The following is a 20,927-nucleotide window of genomic DNA, read 5'->3' on the forward strand; positions in this document are numbered from 1 at the left end:
TGAGTTCAGTTCATCATCGGATCTCATGGGTTACTTTAATATTTAACCCCCAAGCAACACTTTCAATGCCACCAACTTCTCCAGACTTACAAAGTCTAGGATACAAAAATCCTCATTGAGAGCTTTGAAATTCACACTGTCAGGTGTATTTGGCCAAGATTACTTGAAGGGGATGCAAATTCCGTCTCTCACAGTTACTTCTGTAATAATGTTTTACATTTATATGGTACAATGCGTTTCTCGTAACACACTCATGAGAATAATTTCACTGGGTCCTTTGACAGCCCTTCAAAACAGAAAGGCAATTCTTATTTTCTTTATCAAGTGAGACAGTAGAGGCTCGGATTTGTTAAAAGACTATCCAGTTTTAGCCGCCAAATATTCATTGAGCATCTAATACAGGAAGATTGTGAGTTAAACCTTCTGAGTTAAATACAGTCCAGAAGCCAAAGACCTTACCACTGTCTAGTAGAGATGTGGTCATGATGCAAATAGCCTTATTGGCAGCAGAGGGAGGGGTAATTTTTAGGAGACGTATAGGCATCTCATGACATTCATAGGGAAGGGGGAATTTGAGCATGAGAATTTGGGCATCAGAAAAGTACGGTGGGCAAGAATTTTATTTCCCTGAGCCTCAGGTTCTTTTCTGTAAAACAGAGCTGCAATGGGCTGTCAATAAAATGGGACTTAGAATATGCTTGTTCACGATGCGCTGCCGCCACAGAGCCCTGTGAGCCCTGCCACGCCACTGACCTCCCTGTGCTGTTTCTTTTCTCGCTTAAATAGGAAAGGTAGCACCACCTCACTGGCATTTCATGGGTATTAATGAGATAAAGCTGCATGGTACCTGCTGCCTAGAAAATGTTCATTCTAGGTCAGTTGCCAGCATCGTTACACTGCTAATAATGGGATGTTTCGAACCTCAAAAAAGACTTGATTGACATTATGACAATGAATAGGTTTTAAACAGTGAGCTGGATTCTGATTGTCAGAGAGTGAGAAAAAGGTCCAACTTCTTGAAATGCAGGATTTTCTTGGAGAACACCAAACTACCATTCTGACTGACACGTATGCTACTGGTAATTTCCTAGAGGGATGTTTAGTTGAAATCATTATAAAGGCCTTTGAAAGGTAGCTTAGAAATTTCTGGCTACTTTGGTAGGCAGTTGGGGACCTCCTCATCAACAGTTAAGACCACTAAACTTTTAAAGATTTATCAACGTGGTGTAAAATGGTATCTGATTGTGGTTTTAATTTGGCTTTCCTTGATTATCAATAAGATTAGGAATCATTTAAATATATGTGTCCCTAAACCTATCATGGTTTTTGGTACCCAGTATGGGCCCAATAAATAAATATTAAATAAAGTAAATGAATAAATGTTCACAATGAATGCAAGGTTTCCCCCTTTATCACAGATGTCAGGGATTTCTAACAGACTTGTGCAGAGACGGTACGCTTACTGCCTAAGGAAAAGGTCCAGCTTCTGTGATGACCTTCTCTGCTGAGGGAGACGCTGTCATGAGATAACCATCGGGCCATCCTCTTACGGGCAACAGTGACTCTTTAATCACACTTTGCAGGTAAGTGTCTCTGCTAGATATGTGAAACCTTGGCCCTTTCCAGAAACACGTGTTATAATGCCTGGAGCAAGCCTCACACGACTGGCGAGGACATAATCCCTACGCAGTGCGAGCTGACCCCAGACCAGCAGTGCCAACTGGAGAATCCTTACTGCGAGGTTTGGCCGTGCAAGTGGATTCCTTGGCAATACCTTTCCTTATTTTCCATAATCGGGAGACAATTAAGTAATTGAGGTACCTGGGGTACCTGACTACAAGTACCCCAGATGATGGAACCTGTTTTAAGACAGATGTTTTATTATTATTCAGGTGTGGTGAGACCAACAGATCAAGAGACAACTGCCACTGAAAAGATGGTTGATCCCAAGAGAAGGGGGCACACCATGGGACAGGGGGTGTGTGTGTGCAGAAGCCCCAGGGGAGGTCAGGAGGCAGAGGGAGGGGGAAAAGGTGGGCAGGAGCCTTCCCTGTGGTTTCTGCAGGCAGGAACTGGCAAGACGGCGGAAGCAAGCCCGGGACTGGGTGGTTTGAATAATGTCAGTGGACTCGGGGGCCTAGAGGCTGTCCCTGGTTGTCTGGTACCCGGCTCTAGGGCGATCAGAACAGGCAGACGGTGGCCTGCAAAGCGAGAGACCAGTAAGGAAGGCGGCTGAGGGTGCAGGCTCTGGACAGGCTGGTTTGCACATGAAAGGCTTGCTCACAGCCTGTCTTCCGTCTCTAAAACTGAGCTAGCACTGAGTGGGACAGACCCTGCAGAGGCCACAGGTGTCGAAGTATTAGAACTGAGGACATAAAAGACGTGGTTCATACGGGCAAAAAGACAGTCTGCCATTTTAGAGCATCATTTACTCATATCCTAAAGGAAGCCTATGAAATAATAATGGCTACAATTTATTGGAAATATAATCGATGCTAGATTTTGAACTAGTGGCTTAACAGAATTTTTTTCAACAATGTGATGTTAGTGTCATTTAAAAAAAGGCCTATATTGTTTCAAACATTTGTAGTAGTAAGAGTGAGTATATGTAGTTGCTGAGATCCAACGGGCAGAATGATGGAGTCATGGGTGAAAATTATAGGGAGACAAACACAGCTTTGCACATGGAAGTCATCGTAGCAAATAGAACTTTCCAGAATGAAACGATGTTGCATGACATAAAGAAACCTTCATCAGAGGACATGTTAATTCTCCTACCTCACACTCAGTCCAGAGCATTCCTACGCTGGCTGGAGTTTTAAACCGAGTGACCCCCTAGGATTCCATTGGATCCAAGACTTTAAGCTCCCCAAGCAATTTTTTTGTTGTTGTTCATAAAAGCCTTAAAAAGCAGAGGCAATCTGAAAATAAAATTTGGCTGAATGCTGAATGGCTGAGGGTTAAAATCAATTTTTAGCATAAGCTTGTATTGGTGATCTTCTGAAATCGAGAAAAAGCTTCAAAAATTATGTCACCTCCCCACCTCATAATTGGATGAGCAAAGGAGGACATCCTAGGATTCCAGACTGATGAAGCATTCTGCTGAGATGGAAGGGCTGAGTCATTTTAATACTCTCAGCAAAGGGAAATTATAGAGTTAGAATTATGCTCAAGATTTAAGTTATAATGAGTTAATGCCCCTATAAACATTCCACTAAATGGTATACTCACCTCACCCCCTTCCCCCACCGATTTCCTCTATCCACAAGTTTGATGAACTGAAAGTATTGCGTATAAGAAAGGAGTTTTAAAATGATTGAGTATGTGCTGGCATAACCTTGCTTACATAAAACCCAGACTGAAGAAATTTTAAACTGAGAGAACATGCTTTAATGATTCTAAGGAAATTTGCCAAGCTAACGTTTCTACTTTTTATTGCATTATTATTTTTAAAGATTAATCTCATTAAAACACAAATTTATCTTCCTCCATAAAGGACCATAGCGTAATGAGTGAAAGCAGGCAATTTCATCCCCGTCCACCTCACACTCAGTGAAAATGGTAGTTTCTTTGGAATAATTGCCTAGTGGTGTAGTGCATCTCAAATAGTCCCATCTTGCATAGTGACCTTCTAGCTTAACCCAAGAGGGAAAAGGTCTTTCTACAACCAGTACAGTTTTGCCTTGAAATCAGCAATCTGTGCCCATTATATGTGTACAGCACTTCCATCTGTCACCTTGCCGGTCAGCTTAGTGCTCTGTGCTGCCTAGCAAAGTGCCTGATGGAGAGTGACTATAGATGCTCAGTAAATATTTAATTACTGCTGTACAGCTACACCAGCAGTAATTTGTACCTCTCATTTGGCAGCTGTCCAAGGCCAAGAGGGGAAAGGCTTGATTCCACAAGATGAGGACCGCTAGTTCACCCCATTTATTTACTTCCCCATTTGTGACTGGTCCTGGACTCCCTGGCAGTACGAAGTCCACATCACCAGAGCAGAGTGGCCAAGACAAAAGGCGGTGGGGCAGAATCAGGGATGTACCTGGCTTCTGAGCTGCAGGCAGACCTCAGCCCTTGAGAGGGCAGAGCCCGTCTACAACCACAGAATCCTCTGCAGGAAAGCTGTCACCTGCAAGGGTGTTACCCCTTTGGGACTTGGATTAACTTAAATGAAGAAGAGATCAGTTTGGATAAAATATACTTTTGTGTGTGTGTGTGTGTGTGTCTCCCTGGCCATCATGGAAGTTAGGTCTGTGGATTCCTCCAACTTAACTCCAAAGCAAGTGTTCTGAACATGCCATGTAATAGTAGAGTATCTATTTCCACCACATTATTTCACAATTTCCTCATATTTTAAAAATCTCCTTTCAATATCCTAATAGCCACATCAGGTAATGACATAGGGAGAACATAATGAAAAAAGATAAGATGCTTCACTTGGAGCTTAGGGATGTTTCTGCTCAAATTTCATCACCTTGATCTTGTGACGTTACAGCCAGAATCACTGACGTCAGGGTTTTCACAAGACTGGCTCAGTGATGCTATGGTCTGAGACCTTGACTTGGACTGTAATCAACAGGTCATATACATATTTAAATCACACAAATTATAAATATCCAATGGGGGTATATGGAGGGAAATAGTCTAACTTTAAAACATTACCAGTTACAGAATTGGCTTTGTTTATTGGTAAAGACATGCAAGAGTCTTGGATAATATTTGTAAAGAAACAGGAACAGGAACATCTATGACTCCACACGCCTGTTTTGTAATGAAGAATCCTGCAATCACTAACAGTCTAAGGTACCATCGTTAGATAAAAGCAAAAAAAAAGAAAAAGTGCACATAAGGACTTTTAATAGTCAAAGCCAAATTTATAGTAAGAGCAGAACTGTATATATGATGAGAGCCACGTAACAATAAAATTGTCTTTGGAGGAAAGCACTTAAGTAGCAAAAGAACAGAAGATATTCTCAAATGAATCTTCACTGTTCTTATGATGATGAGTATAATGAGGATGAACATTAAGCAACACAGGTTAAACACTGTAATGAACCACGATTTTTCTAAGTCACCAAGGTCTCCTCACCTGGAAGACCCCTTTGTCATCAGCTGAGAGTGTTAGCAAGTCCAGCAGTGGTTTCCAAACTCTCACGGACCCATCTTCTATCTGCAAAAACAGTTTAGAGCTTCAAATCTGATCAGCCTCTCCTTAAATATGCTTACACAGCTCTGTTTGTGTATGCAAATGTATATTTATGCATATTGAATGTGCATATATGTGTGTTGTATGTAGAAAATGAGACTCGCATTTCCACATCCATTATCTCATTTAAGCTTTAGAGAAACTATGCAAGGCAGATGTTTTAATCCCATCTTTCTATACAAAGAAACAAATGTTCAATGTTTCCCGAAGAGCGCAGAGGTCGGCATCAGGAGGAGCAGGATTCAGATCAACTCGGATGTCTTGCTGCAAGCCCTGCTCCACCAAAGGGAAGAAAAGGGATCAGGTTTGTGGTTGGAAGAGGGTCAAATATTGTCACCACCCATTTGTCCTGTTCAGTGGTCAAGCTACAGCTCCAAACACAGCACTAATTGGCCAGGAAATTCTCTCTGTGCAGAGTTAGTACAAGTTCTGATACCAAAGATGAAAATAGCGTATCATGGTAAAGCCAGCATTCAAGAAATGTGCGACCAAGGCAAGTCCCCTAACCTCAGTAAGCCTCAGTTTTCTCATCTGTAGAGGATAAGAATACCCACTTAACAATTTAAGTTAATAATCTAATTTAATGGTGAGGATAACACATACAATGACTGATGTCATAAGGGACACAGAGCGCACAGGATAGTGTCTGGCATTTAGTGAGCAATTGTTAAAATTCAGCTGCAATTGTTTCCATTATTGTCCGTTGGTCTATTTTGTGCCGACACTGCACAGAATTTGTGAGGTACTCCAGAATGAAAGCAAGGTGTTTTTTTTCACATCTTAATTTTAATATAGATAATATGAAAAAAGTGGACATTAATTTTTCTTAACTTCCTGTGAGTTGTTATCTAGCCAAGAAGACAAGACACTGAAGTATCTTTTGTAAGAATAGGCACAATCCCAAAAAGAAAAGTGGCACAGACTGAAAAAACAGGGGCTGATTAAAAAAAAAAAGACAGGGCACCTGGTAGAGGACCTAGAAGGGAGAAGGTGACACGTTTGTAGATGCTCTGTGACATGAGCTGTATTTAGCCGCTCTGCTGCCTCGTGCCAGTTGACGAAGACTGGGAACATTTTCTCAAGTCGTGTGAGAGAAGCCCAGCTGTCACGTTCGGGAACTTGAGTAGGAAGCGTATGCTGCCTGCCAAGCTTGCACGGGGTACAAGCCCAGAGCTTCACAAAAACAGAATGGTTTTGAAGATGATTGGAAAGATGCATTCTCACTGACAGATGGAAAGTATCAGAGATTAGGGAGGTGTGCTTTGTGAGTGTGCACATTGTGTGTGTGTGTGTGTGTGTGCACACCCATGGTTGCACACACTTATCTGGTGAGGTGGCCGACAACAGAGCTTGACGACTTTAGTAAGAGGGCTGGGCTTCCCAGCTTCTGCGTTGTGTTTTCTCACAAACCTACTTTTTTTTAATGAATAATAATCACAATCACTTTTCTACAGACCAGAATGGCTGAAGACTAAAGGATTTTCCTGGCCTTGACATATATATTGACATGTATAAAACGGTCTGCAGAACCTGCTTAAAAAGCTAAACACACTCCCCCCACACAAACGCAAACAAAGTACACAAAGATACAATTTTTCCATTCTGCCATTATAAACTCAAAATGGCATACCCACTCAGCCTTTATAACAAGGAAAATGGACCTGGTTTCAGTTCAAAAAGATATTAGGGAATTTCCCAGCAAAAATGAAAAATAGAGGTGATTTTTTTCCCCCTAGATACTTCTATTCTTGGGTATTTTAATCCCGCCTCCCATGTGGGATGATTACACCAGTCAAGGTAACTATAGCAACACTCAATCCCAGAGTTGATGTGCTGCCTGAAATTTAGCCAATAGCTGACTGCATCATTACCTCTTTGCCTAGCAATTGGAGGTTTCATATGCTCGATATGCTTGATGTGGCCACTGTGATTAAAAGCCATTTTGAGGGACAGTCTTCTATTTTTCTGAAAGCATAAAGCTAACTTAGAGAAGAAAATATTGGTATTGCTGGTGTCAGAAACTATAAATATACATGTGCTCTCGTCGTCAGAGGCTCACCCTTGGAATAACTTCTTGGCTGCCTTTTGGGTACCAGAGCATCGGGAACCACACCGCAGTGGCAAGACAGCAGTACCTGTCAGTCTCATAAAGCCACAAAAAGCTGGAACTCAGGTTTGTTGATGCTTATAAGCATTCCTATTTAACAACCATCCCTGTGCAAATAAAGCAATAAATCTCACTAGCTTAAAAGGAATTCAAAATGTCACTTTGGTTTTCAGTAAAACCAAAAACTCTCCCCTCAGCATATGAGCTAAGGTAGAGGGAGTATTTCGGATTCTAAGACTTGGACCTAACCCCACAGCACCTGGGACAAGGGCACAGCTTTAGAGTCATTCTTTATAAGTGGCATTGTTACCAGTGATAGGAATGTGTATTCCCTTATCCAAAGTGGGGAAGACAGAGACTCACCCAAGCTTGCAATTAAAAGAGCTAGAAAGCTTTGGAAACCAGAAAGCTTTAGGACCAGAACTAGACTGAATACTACTAAAGCTGTGAGCCAGCTTTGTCCAAACGTAGTCCTTGATTGAATTAAAGTCCTTATGTTCCCCTCTAAATATGCAGCAGAAGAAAAGGTAAACCGTCTCTTCATGAAAATGGTATTTTCTGGATCATCTATAATTTTAAAACACCGTATCTAGCATTTAAAATGAAATTGCTAAGCATGTGAGTAGACAGGGCCAGGTAATTAATACATGTCAGAGCAAAAAAAAAAAAGATAAAATAGAAGCAAGTACCAAAGGTGGCCGGATACTGAAGTTAGCATAAAACACTTCCAGCTAACTATAAAAAATCTATGTAAGAAAACAGAGAAATGGTCAAATAGATATAAAAAAGGTAGAGAATTTAAATATAGTATTGGAATCTATAAAAATTAAAACCATCTTAAAAATTAAATTAAAAATAAAAATTAATGTGGTTAGAAGTCAAAACAGAAGTTATTTTTTAAGCATGGGAGGACTGTGGGGAGGGAATAAGAAAGCATTAAGGGTAAAGGTATTGTGTTTTCTTAGGTGTGTCTTGCTGTGAAAATGAATTGCTGTGGATTGCTGCGACTTAGCAGACAAAGATTTTCAAGCATCTATTGTAAATATGTTCAAAAAAGTAAGGAAAGCAATGCATATAGAATTAAGGGAAGGTACAGTGACAATGGGTCATCTATAGAAAACATAAATAAGGAGGTAGAAATTATTTTAAAAGATGGAAATTATGGGTTTGAACGGGTAATAACCAGAATGAGACGATTAAGAGGTTCAAGAGTAGATTGGGGTGACAGAAAAAAGAATCAGTGAACTTGCATATAGATCAATAGAGACGATGCAATCTGTAAAACAGAGAGAAAAAAAATTCAAAAAAATGAAAAGAACTCTGGTTACAAAAATCAAATAATTAAATAATTAGAGAGATGTTACAAGTTTCTGGCTAGGAATACTTAAGATTATTAAAATACTATTTCTTCCCAATTCAATCTATAGATTAAATACGATCCCAGCAAAATTTGTAGCAATCGACAAACTGACTCTAGAGTTTGTATGGAGGATTAAAAGATGCAGAATAATCAACACAATGAAGAAAAAGAACAAAATTGAAGAAAAAGAACAAATTTGGAAGACTGAATTCAAGACTAACTGTAAAACTACAGTAATCAAGACAATGTGGTACCAGTGAAGGACCAGACTGATCAATGAAACAGAATGAAGAATTCAAAAATAGACCCATACAGATACAGTCAACTGATTTTTGATCTTGGAGCAACAAATCGTGGTGAAACAACTGGACACCCACTTGCGAAAAAAGAGTCTACACAAAGACCCTGCATCCTTTACAAAAATTAACTCAAGGATCATAGAACTAAATGTAAAATTCAAACATATAAAGTTACCAGAAGATAACATAGGAAAAAATTTAGATCACCTTTGGTTTGGAAATAACTTGTTAGATGCAGTACCAAAAGCGTGGTCCGTTAAAGAAATAATTGATAAGTTGCACTTAATTAAAATTAGAAACTTCAATGAAAATTAGAAACTTCTGCTCTGTGAAAGGCATATCAAGAGAATAAGACTGGAAGAAAATATTTGTAAAACACATATATGATAAAGGACTGACGTCTAAAATATACAAAGGACTCTTAAAACTCAGCAATAAGAAAATGAACAACTCCATTAAAAATGGGTAAAATATATAAACAGATACCTCACTGAAGAATATATACAGATGGCAAATAGGCACATGAAAAGATTTTCAACATCATGTATAGAAAAGGATTGCAAATTAAAGCAATGAGCTGCCACTACACACCTACTAAAATGACTAAAATCCAAAATACTGACAACATCAAATGCTGGCAAGGATGCAGAGAAACAGGAACTCTCAGTCATTACTGAAGGGATTACAAAATAAAGAGAATCAGAAAGAATAAAAAAGTTAATATAACAAATTATGTAAATTTATGCTTGCTCTTTTTTCTTTGCTCAGCCTGTTAAAAAGACATAAGATTCTATGAAGTAATAATTATAAAAAATAGTGTTATATTTGTAACATATATAGACTTATACGGATAACAATAACGGCACAAAAAAGGTGGGGGAAGGATTGGAGCTACGCAGAAATAGAGTTTTAGATATCACTGAAACTGAGTGATATTCAGTATGATTCAAACTAAGTTTGAATCTGAAATAGGTTATGATAAATTAAGATGTATTTTGTAAATCTCAGAAGAATCACTAAGGAAATAGCTCAAAAATTATTTTAAAGTTACCAGAGGAATTAAAGTATAACACTACAAAGTATCCAATTAACACAAAATAAAGCAATAAAGGAGGAACCGAGGAACAAAGAAGATATAAAACATACAGTAAAAAAGGGAAATGAATCCAACCATATCAAAACCAAAGTTAAATGTGAATGGATTAAACAATTTAATCAAAAACTAATCACACTCAATTAGGAAGAAAATAAAGATCCAACCTTAGATAGGAGACACTGCAGGCTCCACGATGCCAACAGACTGAAAGTTAAAGGATGAGAACAGATGTTCTATGCAAACAGCAACATAAAATAGATGAAGTGATAGTAATATTATCAGACAAAAATGTAGACATAAAATGGGACATTTAATGATTTTAAAAGGGTAAGTCCATTAGGAATATTAACAATTATAAATGTCTATGCTCTTAGGCCCAGATGACTTCACTGGTAAATGCTACCAAATATTAATATATATATGTACATATATATATATTACTAATTCTTAGGCAAATTTTCCAATGTAATAGAGTAGGAAGGAACACACCTCAATTTATTCTGAGACCATTTCTCTCCTGATGCCAAATCAAAGACATCATTAAAAAATATAGATCAATGTCTCTGGTACATATGACAAAAACGAAAAAGCAAGAAACACTAGCAAATCAAATCCAGCAACATATAAAAAGGATCATACAGTTAGACAAAGTTAAATTTATCCTAGGAATGCAAGGTCTGTTTAACATCCCAGAATCAATTAATATGATATATACCACAGTAATAATGAACAAAAGCCAAGTGATCATCTCAATAGATGCAGAAAAAGCATTTGAGAAACCCAATACTCATTCATGATTAAAATGTTCAAAGAACTCTAAATGGAAAAAATTATCTTCCTCAAGTTGATTGAAGGCATCTGTGAAAAAAATAAAGTTAATATCATACTTAATGTTGAAAGATGTGAATTCAAGGATGCAGACATCATTCCAGCCATCTTAGAAGTCTGCCTACTTCAGAAAGCTTTACCCTTAATATCAGAAAAAAAGTTAAATTACCACTATTACCACTTCTATTCAACACTGACTGGAGGTAAAGAAATGTGCCTTGTTCACAGATCAGTATTTGAAAGGGACCAAGTTTTCCAGTCTTCTGTCATCAATCCCATTTCTCTCTTTTCCCAATATAGAACTCATAGCTCTATTAAATATCAAGGTTTATTATAAAGCTATACTAAGACAGCATAATGTTGGAATAAAAGTAGACATAGGGACCCATGAAATAGGACATAAATCCCAGAAACTGGTCCAGGTGTATAAAGATGGCTACTTCTGACAGAGCTGGCATTTTGGTTCACTAGGAAAGGATGCCCTTTATACAATATTCCTGAAATAATTGGATATCTCTACCCTTAAAAAAAAAAAAAGGAAGGGAAAAAGAGAAGAAGGAAGAAAGAAACTGAAACCCTATTTCACATACAAAAATAAGATTAAAAATCAGTCCCCGGGGGGAGGATTTTAAAAATCCAAAAATAAAAATTACAGATATCCTACATGATAACATAGAAGAATATCTTCACTGACTTCAAGATAGTAAAGCATTTTTTTATTAAAAGAGAAAGAGCATTGGTGATGAGTTGCATTATGTCAAAGACTTCTGTTCATCAAAGGGCAGCATAAAGTCAAAGAACAATATACAAAGAGAATACCTTTGTAATTTTTGCAAGCGGCAAAGAGCATGGACACAGAATAAAGAAAAAATACAAAGTGAAGTAAGCCAATGATGTGAACAGACACTTCACAAAAGCAGAAATCCAAATGACTAATAAATACAGGAAAAAGTGCTTAATTCCCTAGTCACGAGAAATTTACCTCTTGTTAGGATAGAGAGGGTTTAGTATAGGGGAAAGACCAGTAGTTCAAAGGGATTAGCAATTTATACTTTTTAAGGTGTTGGTTACATATTTGTTCGTGCTAATATTATTACTTACAGATTTTTCCTGTTTTATATATATATAAAACATACATACATATATATATATATATATAATTTCATACGTAGGAATTATTTTATAACTTAAAATAAAGGGTTAACCTGGGTCTTAGGTGAGGCGAAGTGCACAGCACAATCCCTGATCTACAATGCCCACTCAAAAATTATTAGCTGTTATTGTAAATCGCAAATTAAAAATCCTGTGAATCTCTAAAACAGCTGTCAGCCAACTACAGACTGGAGGCCAAATCTGGTCCACCACCTGTTAAGAATAGTGATAAACTAAGCATAATTCTCACATTTAAAATGGGGGGGGGGAAATCAAAAGAATAATATGTTGTGATACATGAAAATTATATGAAATTCAAATTTCAGTGTCTACAAATAAAGTTTTATTGTAACACCCAATTGTTGGCCCATTGCGTCTGTCTGCCTTCTCTACAAGGACAACTTGAGCAGTTGTGACAGAGGACATATGGCCCGCCAGGCTAAAATATTTGCTCCCTGGCCTTTTATAGAAAGTTGGCCGACTCTGCTCTAAAACGCTGTATCCTGCCCTTTCCAAGGCCAAGCTGCCCTCTGCCTTCAGAAGACTGCTGTGCGGAGTGGCTCCCCCTTGGCTCGGCTGCCTGAGGCAGGTCCTGTCTGGGTTCAGGTGGTTTGCAGGGACATGAGCCGTCATCACCTGGGACTGGGGCTGGCTCTGAAAACAGCCTGCAGCCTCCATCTCCTGGTCCACTGCACCTGCAGCTGCCACTGGAGCTGCTGGGAACCAGGGCCTCTCTGAGCCCTGCAAACTGCCTTCCCCTGAGGATGCTGCTTTATGGAGATTCGGGCCAAGTTGAGAAGTAAGGGAGGGTCCGGGCTTCTGGGCATGAATTCCAACTCTATGGCTCACGAGACATAAAATCATAGGATATTTGTATTAATGCTTATGGTTTTGGGTTTTTGCCTACAAAAACAGGACTTTAAATCCACTTTAAAGAATTTTTAGAAGAATCAAGGATAATATATGCAAAATTACTGCAAATAATAGACATTCAATTAATAGAAGCTGTTAGTATTCATAATCATCCGTTCAGAAGGTATCAGGGCGGAGGAATTAAAAAAACCCAGCTAGCCTCAGTGGTAATACTAGATTTCAACACCAAGTCCTTTAAAGACCTCAGTTGCCAGGAAATGGCACAGGAGTGTAATTAATTAATTCAAAGAGACAGGGCCTCCAAGTCTCCGATCAGCTCTTTTATCATCTTAAGTGATTCACCCACCCCGATCCACTCTGCTCTGAATTCAGTTGCATAGGCACCCCCCCCACCCCAGGCACTTAGCACCTCTTACGCACCTGGCTCAACTCACTTTACGATTCCTGGTGATTCTCATTGCGTCTAGGCCACCAAGGTTAAGAGCCAAGGTCAGAGCAAGTTACCAAGAAAATAAAAAGTGAATTCCTCAGACAGCGGTTCACCTTTTAGGGCCATTGAAGAAGAAAGGCATTTTCTACCTGAGCTGTGAAGGTGGAGGCGAGCCCATGGAATTACCTGTGTATTCACATTAGAAAACCCGGTGAGTAGGGTAAGACGTGGACATCAGAGAGTCAGAAGGACTGTAATTAAGATGAGACTGAATTCAGTTTGCTCTCAGTTTAACCAGGTATAAAATGATCTTATTAATGTATCGAAACATGGCATAATAAATTATCCCTTGTTGCTAGTTCTTTGAGTTCTTCATTAGAAGCCTTGTTTAAAAGGATTAAAAGTAAGAGAGAAAATTATTTCAAGATTATTTCAAACAAAGCAAGACATCACACAGAGTAAAATTAATGGTCTTCATTTCTGGGGAGCCGGGGATGTGCACGGAAGGAACTCTGCTTCTCCGGGAGAGCTGGGCAGCCCCGCCCCACTCACAAGGTTAAAAACCTCCCGTGGGGCCACGGCGGGGCTGTGATTAGGGCGTGTCCACTTGGGGCCACTGGGCTTCTGACTAAATGCCTGGCAAGTGAGCGCCAGCATGAAGTCTGTAGGGTGTCTCTACGTCTGTTCTTCCCTGGAGAAGCGGGAAGAAAACATCGGCTCCCTTGGAACTTCCTCCTCCCCACGGATCTAGGGAAGGCTGATGGTCTTTCCAGGGTCCTCACAAGTCTGTGCTAAGAAATCGCAATGGTCGGAACAAGAGCAACGCTCAGCAGCTCCCAGGACTCGCACGACGTATTTTATGTACACTCTGTCATGTAATCTTTAAAAAAGACGTATGAGGCTTTGAAGTGATCCTATTTATAGATGAGAAAACTGAGGCTAGTAGGGTGAAGTAAGTTCCCCAAGATCAAACTTTGTCCCCGGGATTCTCCTCTACACTATCCTGCTCCTTTGCAGTCAGACTCCCTTCATCCAGCTCCCTGGTAGGCATTCACCCTCCCGCGTATCACACGTGACAGTTTATTTGGCAAATGCACTGTCCTGTAATACAAGGGTGTCTTCAATCCACACCTGGTCTGTACCCATAAGTGTCTGTGACACTGGCTATTTTTTTCCGAGTTCTTAGAGAACACAGATTGTATTTAAGAAACATGACTTGTGTACCATCCAGCACACACGAAGAGGTAAATAAAACATGTTTTCTGGCCAGAAGGTTGCACCTTCACTCTATTTTCTGCTCGATTTCCCCTCTCAGGGAGAAGGAAAGCAGCCCAGAGAACCCGCCTGGTGTCCAGGGGACACAGAGTGCCTGCTTTTTCACTGACGTCCCTCTGAGCAAGTCGGAGAATTTAAACAAATAGATGGCTTTTAACTCATTGAGTAGCTGTCTCAGAAGATCTCCCCGAGGCTCGATAGCCATCTAGACCTAGCACTGAGTTCTGGCTTCACCACTTAGTATGTGTGTAATCCTGAGAGAGTTATTTAACCAACCCAAGCCCTGGCATTCTCATTTATAAACAGAGTCGGGCGGGCACTTTTACACTTTGTTCTCTTGGCCTGGTCAGGCCCTTCCGGACCACTCTTGCTGACCAGACCCACTTCATCTCCTGATACGAAAGGCTCCTTGGGTCTTGGCCACATTCCTCATCTTGCCTGGGGTTTAGGCCAAACACCCTGCAGTGGAGAGGCAATGGGGACATCTCTCTGCTCGACTTGGCATCTCCACGGCAGGCCCAAGTCTCTGCAATGGGCTACTTCTGCTTGTCCTGAAGGTCACTGAGAGACTCACAGATCCCTTCCATGGGAGCTGACAGAGACCCACAAAGGCCAACGCATGCCATCTCTCTGCCCAAATGTGCTCCTGCCCTAACCCTAACCATTTCTATTCTACTGATGCCCACTGTTGCCAGGAGACAACTCTGTGCAGTGTTCTCCTCCTAGACTGTGTATAAGGAAAGAATATTTACTCCTTCATCTTCAGCCCTCCCCTCAAAGCTTCCAGCTCCACCCTCTCCCCAGGATTTTCCCAAAATTGGGGATACAAATACTGAAAACCAGGCTTCCCACACATCTGCCTCTCCCACCTCTCCCATGCTCCCTGGGAACTAGAAGGACCTTTTTTTCCTCCCCATCCTTGATGGAGATGACATCCCTATGTGACATCTTCCTTGAGAGGTGGCTGCCATCCTCCTCATTCTCAACGATTCTAACCATGGAATGGCTGTAAGGGAGCATGGCTTGTGATGGGGAGGGTCGAGAGAATGAAACGTTTATAAATTTCATATTTTCAAAGTATTATTCTCATTGTAGACAGTTTTCATTTAGTTGTCATAGAAACTCAGTGAGATAAGCACTCTCACTCCCATTTCACAGAGAAATTGAGGCCCAGGGAGACTTAGGTCTCTTGACTCGGTCACTCGCGGATTGAGCTGCTTTGTCTAACTACCAACGCTTTGCTCTTCCCGCAAGCCACCCACTTCGCGCCACTGAAGTTATTCAAGCTGAGGCCAAACACCCCTCTTCCCATGTCTTTTATTCAGGAGATTAAACCATTAGGAAGTTGACCCCTGTGATCTTGAGGTCCTTTAGGTCTAAAATTTCAGTAATTCTATATTTCTGCTTCTCCGGTTGCCGCATGAGTTTGCAGATTCCAACGACTGTTTTTCATTTCCCATCTTCTCTTCAAAGAATGTCGGCAAAACCCAAAATAAGTGAATGGCGTCCACTTAACAAACTCTCTGAAGGGCCCTGCACTCCTATCATGCCAGCCACATAATAACCCGGAGAGGAGTTTCTCCCCATCATTCACTCAGTGCGTCAGAGCTGGAGCTGGACAAGAGATACATAATTTATACAGGCAATTACACATCAGTTGGTTATTAAAAAGTGCCCTCATTGAGACGTACTGTATTGAGGACACAGAGATAAATCTGGTTCCCCAGGTAACAAGCTCTAGCTCACAGAGAGAGGCAAATTTTCTGATTTGGGGTTGGCATAACTTCCCTTGGCCCTGTTGTCGCCTTTGCCTCCAGCGGGGTGCCCTGCCTGTGAGGGGGTGGGCGAAGACAGGGAAGGCGGCGAGAAGGCCACCGCGTGAAATAACCAGCCCCGGTGTTTTTCCTGGAGCCTTTTCCTCTGGGGAAAAGTCATTATTTTCCTAATTAATTAAACATTCATCCAAGAATTTATTTATTCATCAATGCATTCATTTAAATAATGTTTTAAATATGTTAGATCCTAGAGGAGACATAAGAATGAAAATGCCATTATCCCTCCCCTGGAAGAGCTGACTGTTTGTTGGGAAAAGACATAGGCAAACAGATAATTTCAAATATTTTGAGAAGTGCGGAGATGGAGAGAAATACAAATGAAAACATGGTCAGGGAGACATTTGTTCGCCCCAGGTCAGCTGGGAAAGGCTTCACACAGGAGATCAGAGATGAGTAGAGCCCGGTGGTAACAGACAAGAGTCCACCAGATGGAGAGCGGAGAGGCTGCCCAGAAAGGGGGGCAGAGATGCGCTACGGCACGGGTTTCCAGCTAACGAAGGGTATGAGCTTTACCTGGAGGAAACAACAGTGCAGAACGCGCTGGTGCATTTACATCTCTGGCCAGCAAAAAGGGTGGGGCAATTAGTGGCTCTGCTGTGAGTGGTTGGGGTTGGTCACACCAAGATCTTCCGGGAAGTTTTTTGTTGTTTTTGTTTTGTTTAAATACAGACTTTCTGACTTAGAAGGTCTAGAGCTGGCCCTGTGAATCTCTCTTTTAAAAGTTTTCTGGGTGATTCTTTTGAAAATAGGGCTCAGACAACTTGAGAAAAACTGGATAAGTGTCTAGGCTGTTACCTTCCTGAATTCTTTTTTTTTTTTTTATGCTCCTGCTGGAACCCCAAGGCCTCGTTTAATCATCAACGCTCAGGCAGTTTGCTTAATGCCACCTAGTCAATTGTATCCCCAGAAGAGCCTAATGTTTTCCCAGTTGTGTGTGAAATTTGGGAGGATGCCGAGGTCCACTGGCAGCCCTTTGGCACCAGCCCCCAGCAAGCACCCTCAGAAATACGGCAGCAGTAAATCCAGAGACCCCGGCGCCCCAGAGGCACATGGGAGAAGCCAGTTCTGTCTCACTGTGGAAACTGCATTGGGAATTCCCACGAGGGGAGACAGAGATAAGTCTGATGGGCTGAGTGGGCAGGACTAAGGGGGGTTTCTCTGCTAAAAGCGCAGCATGGGAGGTTTAACAAAATGGGGGGAACTTTCACTGAACATCTTATGAGCAAAATGCATTGAACACTCCTTACAAAATTGATAAGACCTTATGGGAGACAAAGGTAGATTTTATCATCTCGCTGAAAGGGGGTGGGTACCATACACACATATAAGAAATAGCTGGAGTAATTCAAGAATCAAATGATATTTTTAGTTGCCCCAGTAAGATAGGTTAACGGCCTGAAAAGCAATTTTTAGTGATGATATATTTTCTTTAAGTGCTCAGAAGTAAGAAGCTGTCAAGAATTCATAAACTAAATAATCCTTACCCCCTGCGAGCTGTTGCTGTGAAAATGCATCACTTTATCGCCTGTTCTCCCCTTGGCTTTACTGCCTGTCAAAGTTAAGAAGAGAGGAATTAAGATTTGTCGAATGCATATTATAAGACAAACAACAAACTAGGTGCTTGGTGCATGCATTATCTCATTTTAGTCTCTCAAAGACCCAGTGAAGTTGGTTTTATGATCATCCATTATAGATGCAGAAACTAAGTTCCAGGACAGAGATGCACCTTACCTGGGATAGGTGCCCAGGTGGTCAGTGAACTGCAAACACCCAGCTCAGACGCCTTCCGGAATATTATGCTGCCTTCGTTAAAGGCTTCCTTTAAAAGGTAGTGTCATCCAGTACAGTTGACCTAGATAGGTAAGCAGATGTGAAGAACCCTTGATAGTCTGTGCATCCATTCTGTGACTAGAACAGGGTGTAGAACAGAGTAGGAACTCTGTAGCAAATTATTGACCTGGATTGAAACTTCCTGTAAATACTCGTTCGTTCATTTGCTTTGCACAATACGTCATGCCTTCCTTGCGCTGTTCTGGATGCTTAGGTTATAATAGGGGACAGAAAATTAAAACTTCTCTGACCTCACGGAGCTCATGTTCTAGTTGGGGGAGACTAACAAAATACAACAAACATCATGAATAAGTAAATAATATTATATATTAGAAGACACACAGTGGAAAAAATAAATAAATAAAGACAGTGGCGTCAAAGCCAATCACAGCTTCTGCTCAGCTTCAGATAACCAGAATCCCCCCAGTGGGCTGATCTAATTCCCAGAGAAAGGAAAGATTCAAAACATTTTACTGAATCTATTACACCGTTCCCCAAATAAAGATTTGGTTCTCATGTTTGAAACAGTAAAATTAGCTCCTGGACTTTCCAGTTACCTTCATGAGCCTCTAGGTTGGGACTCATTTCCTGTTTGTCTCTTTCTCTCTCTCTCTCTCTCTTTTTTTTTTTTTTTTTCACTCTCCCAAATAGTCATCAAACCTCGGTTGCAAAAGATTCAGAGACAAAAGCCTGGAAAACAACAACAGCAATTTAAAACAAGCGAAAATTCAGAAGAGGGTGTGGCTCAAATGCATGCCTGAAGCAAGCCCAGGAGTGAGAGCTGAATAATCCTCCTGCAAAAGACTCAGGAACGCAACTGCATGAAGAAACAGGGCCAATAGAATGCCCTTATCCAAGAATCCCGGGTCATTTATTTTCCAGAAGCAGCTAACTCGGCAACCTCTGGAATTACCAGATCCCCAACTATGACAGTAGAGTTATTTCCGGTCACTGAGTTACCTCTCTGATTTAGGGCCAAGCCTGAAATCCCCTAGGTTTTGAAGGGAGAGTCTGTGGAAGCCCAGGTCTGCAGCATCTTCACCGGTGGAGACAGACTCGGATGAAAAAGATCGAGATCAAGAAAAGAAGCGAAGGTGGTGAGGCTTCTGGACTTCAGACCTCTTCATAAGAGACAGAAGAGAATTTGGGAGGCATTTTCTGTCTCAGGTCAGGGAAGAATTCACTCCTCCTTCTAGCCCAAATGCTAGAAGGTCTCTGAGCCCCACCCCTTCCAGAAACCGGTCTTATCTGAAGAGTATTTCTTTAAGGATGTAAGGAATATCGAGTGAGATCTCAAAAAGCTACACTCCATATGAAAGGAGAGAAACAAGCTGATTTTTTCCCCCCTGGAAGTCTCCTGGGGTGCAAAGGGACCCAATTAGTAGGAGAAGGTAAATCAGAATAATTCAGTCTTCTCTGCCGTTTCCCCGTGGCCATCCTCCTGGGACTGTTTGTCGCTAGGTATTTCTGAAGATCAGGCTCCCCTAGGACCCGGACCCCTTTCATCGCTCCCTGTGCTGGGCGGGGTGTGCTAAGTGTGCTGGGAAATGACAGGCCCGTCGCTGGGGCCACTAATGCAAGGGAGCAAGACACACGCAGGTCTGGGTGAGGCGTTTCGCCGTAGCCTCCGTATCTGAGAGCCGGCATCTCTCTTCCTCTCTGATGCCTGCTCACTTTGGCAACACTAATGGGGCTGAATGTAGCCACACTTAAAAAAAAAAGGTGTGCTTATCTGAGATCACTAACCATTTCCTTTCCTGTACTTCACGGCTTTCAATTTTCCTTTTTTTCAAACCTCTTCTTACTAGACTTACCTGCCCAGCCTACCCGGATCCTCCTCGCTCTGTTCCTGCTTCTTTCTCCGTCATATTTTGGATTTTCTAACAGACTCGCCAGTGTCCTCCCCACATTGTCTCTCCTCTCCTTCCCGGTTTTTGGTGAATCCTAAATAGAGAACCAGGCAACACTGATCCTCAAAGATTAAAAGTGCACTAAATTCAGTATCACGATAAATAAAATCCAGAATTGAACTGTCTACCTAGTCAGGAGGTGCGTGACAGTTACCGTGTAGGCGTGTGTCCAGGTGCAGGGCGGGCAACTAATCAGAAATAGTTTAACGGTCGCTCACAATGACCTCGATGAGCACACAGTTTTGAAAAAATAAATCTTGTAATATGTCTCTTTTTCTTATTACAGACCTATGTCTCTAGCCAGCAGTGATAGTAGCAGATTCCCAGGGACCACGTTCAGTGATGTTTCCACTTCATGCTGACCTGGGGCGCTGAGACGTGTAATAAACAGAGCCCCTGCCTGGTCCTCCTCAAACTCCCCTCCATCGCTCACCCCCCTTCTCCTTCACAGCACCCCCCCGTCCCAGCCTCATGAGTATCCCAGAGACCCTCCACAGGCCCCAGGAGGCTGGCCCATTGTTTCCAAAATATTTACTGTTCTAGGGTCTCCCACCCAGAGCACCCCGACTTGTTCTGTCTCACCATCGAGCAGCAGGACCCCACTGTGGTGGGAAAAGAAAAAGAAAGACCAGAGGCATTCAAGACAAGCTTATTTTTTTTTTTTTAATCAAAGGCCACCTTCTAACTCTCCAAATATGCTTGAATAAATAAAAGCTACAGCCGGAA

The sequence above is a fragment of the Camelus ferus genome, chromosome 33 (genome assembly GCF_009834535.1).
Source record: "Camelus ferus isolate YT-003-E chromosome 33, BCGSAC_Cfer_1.0, whole genome shotgun sequence".
NCBI classification, from domain to species: domain Eukaryota; kingdom Metazoa; phylum Chordata; class Mammalia; order Artiodactyla; family Camelidae; genus Camelus; species Camelus ferus.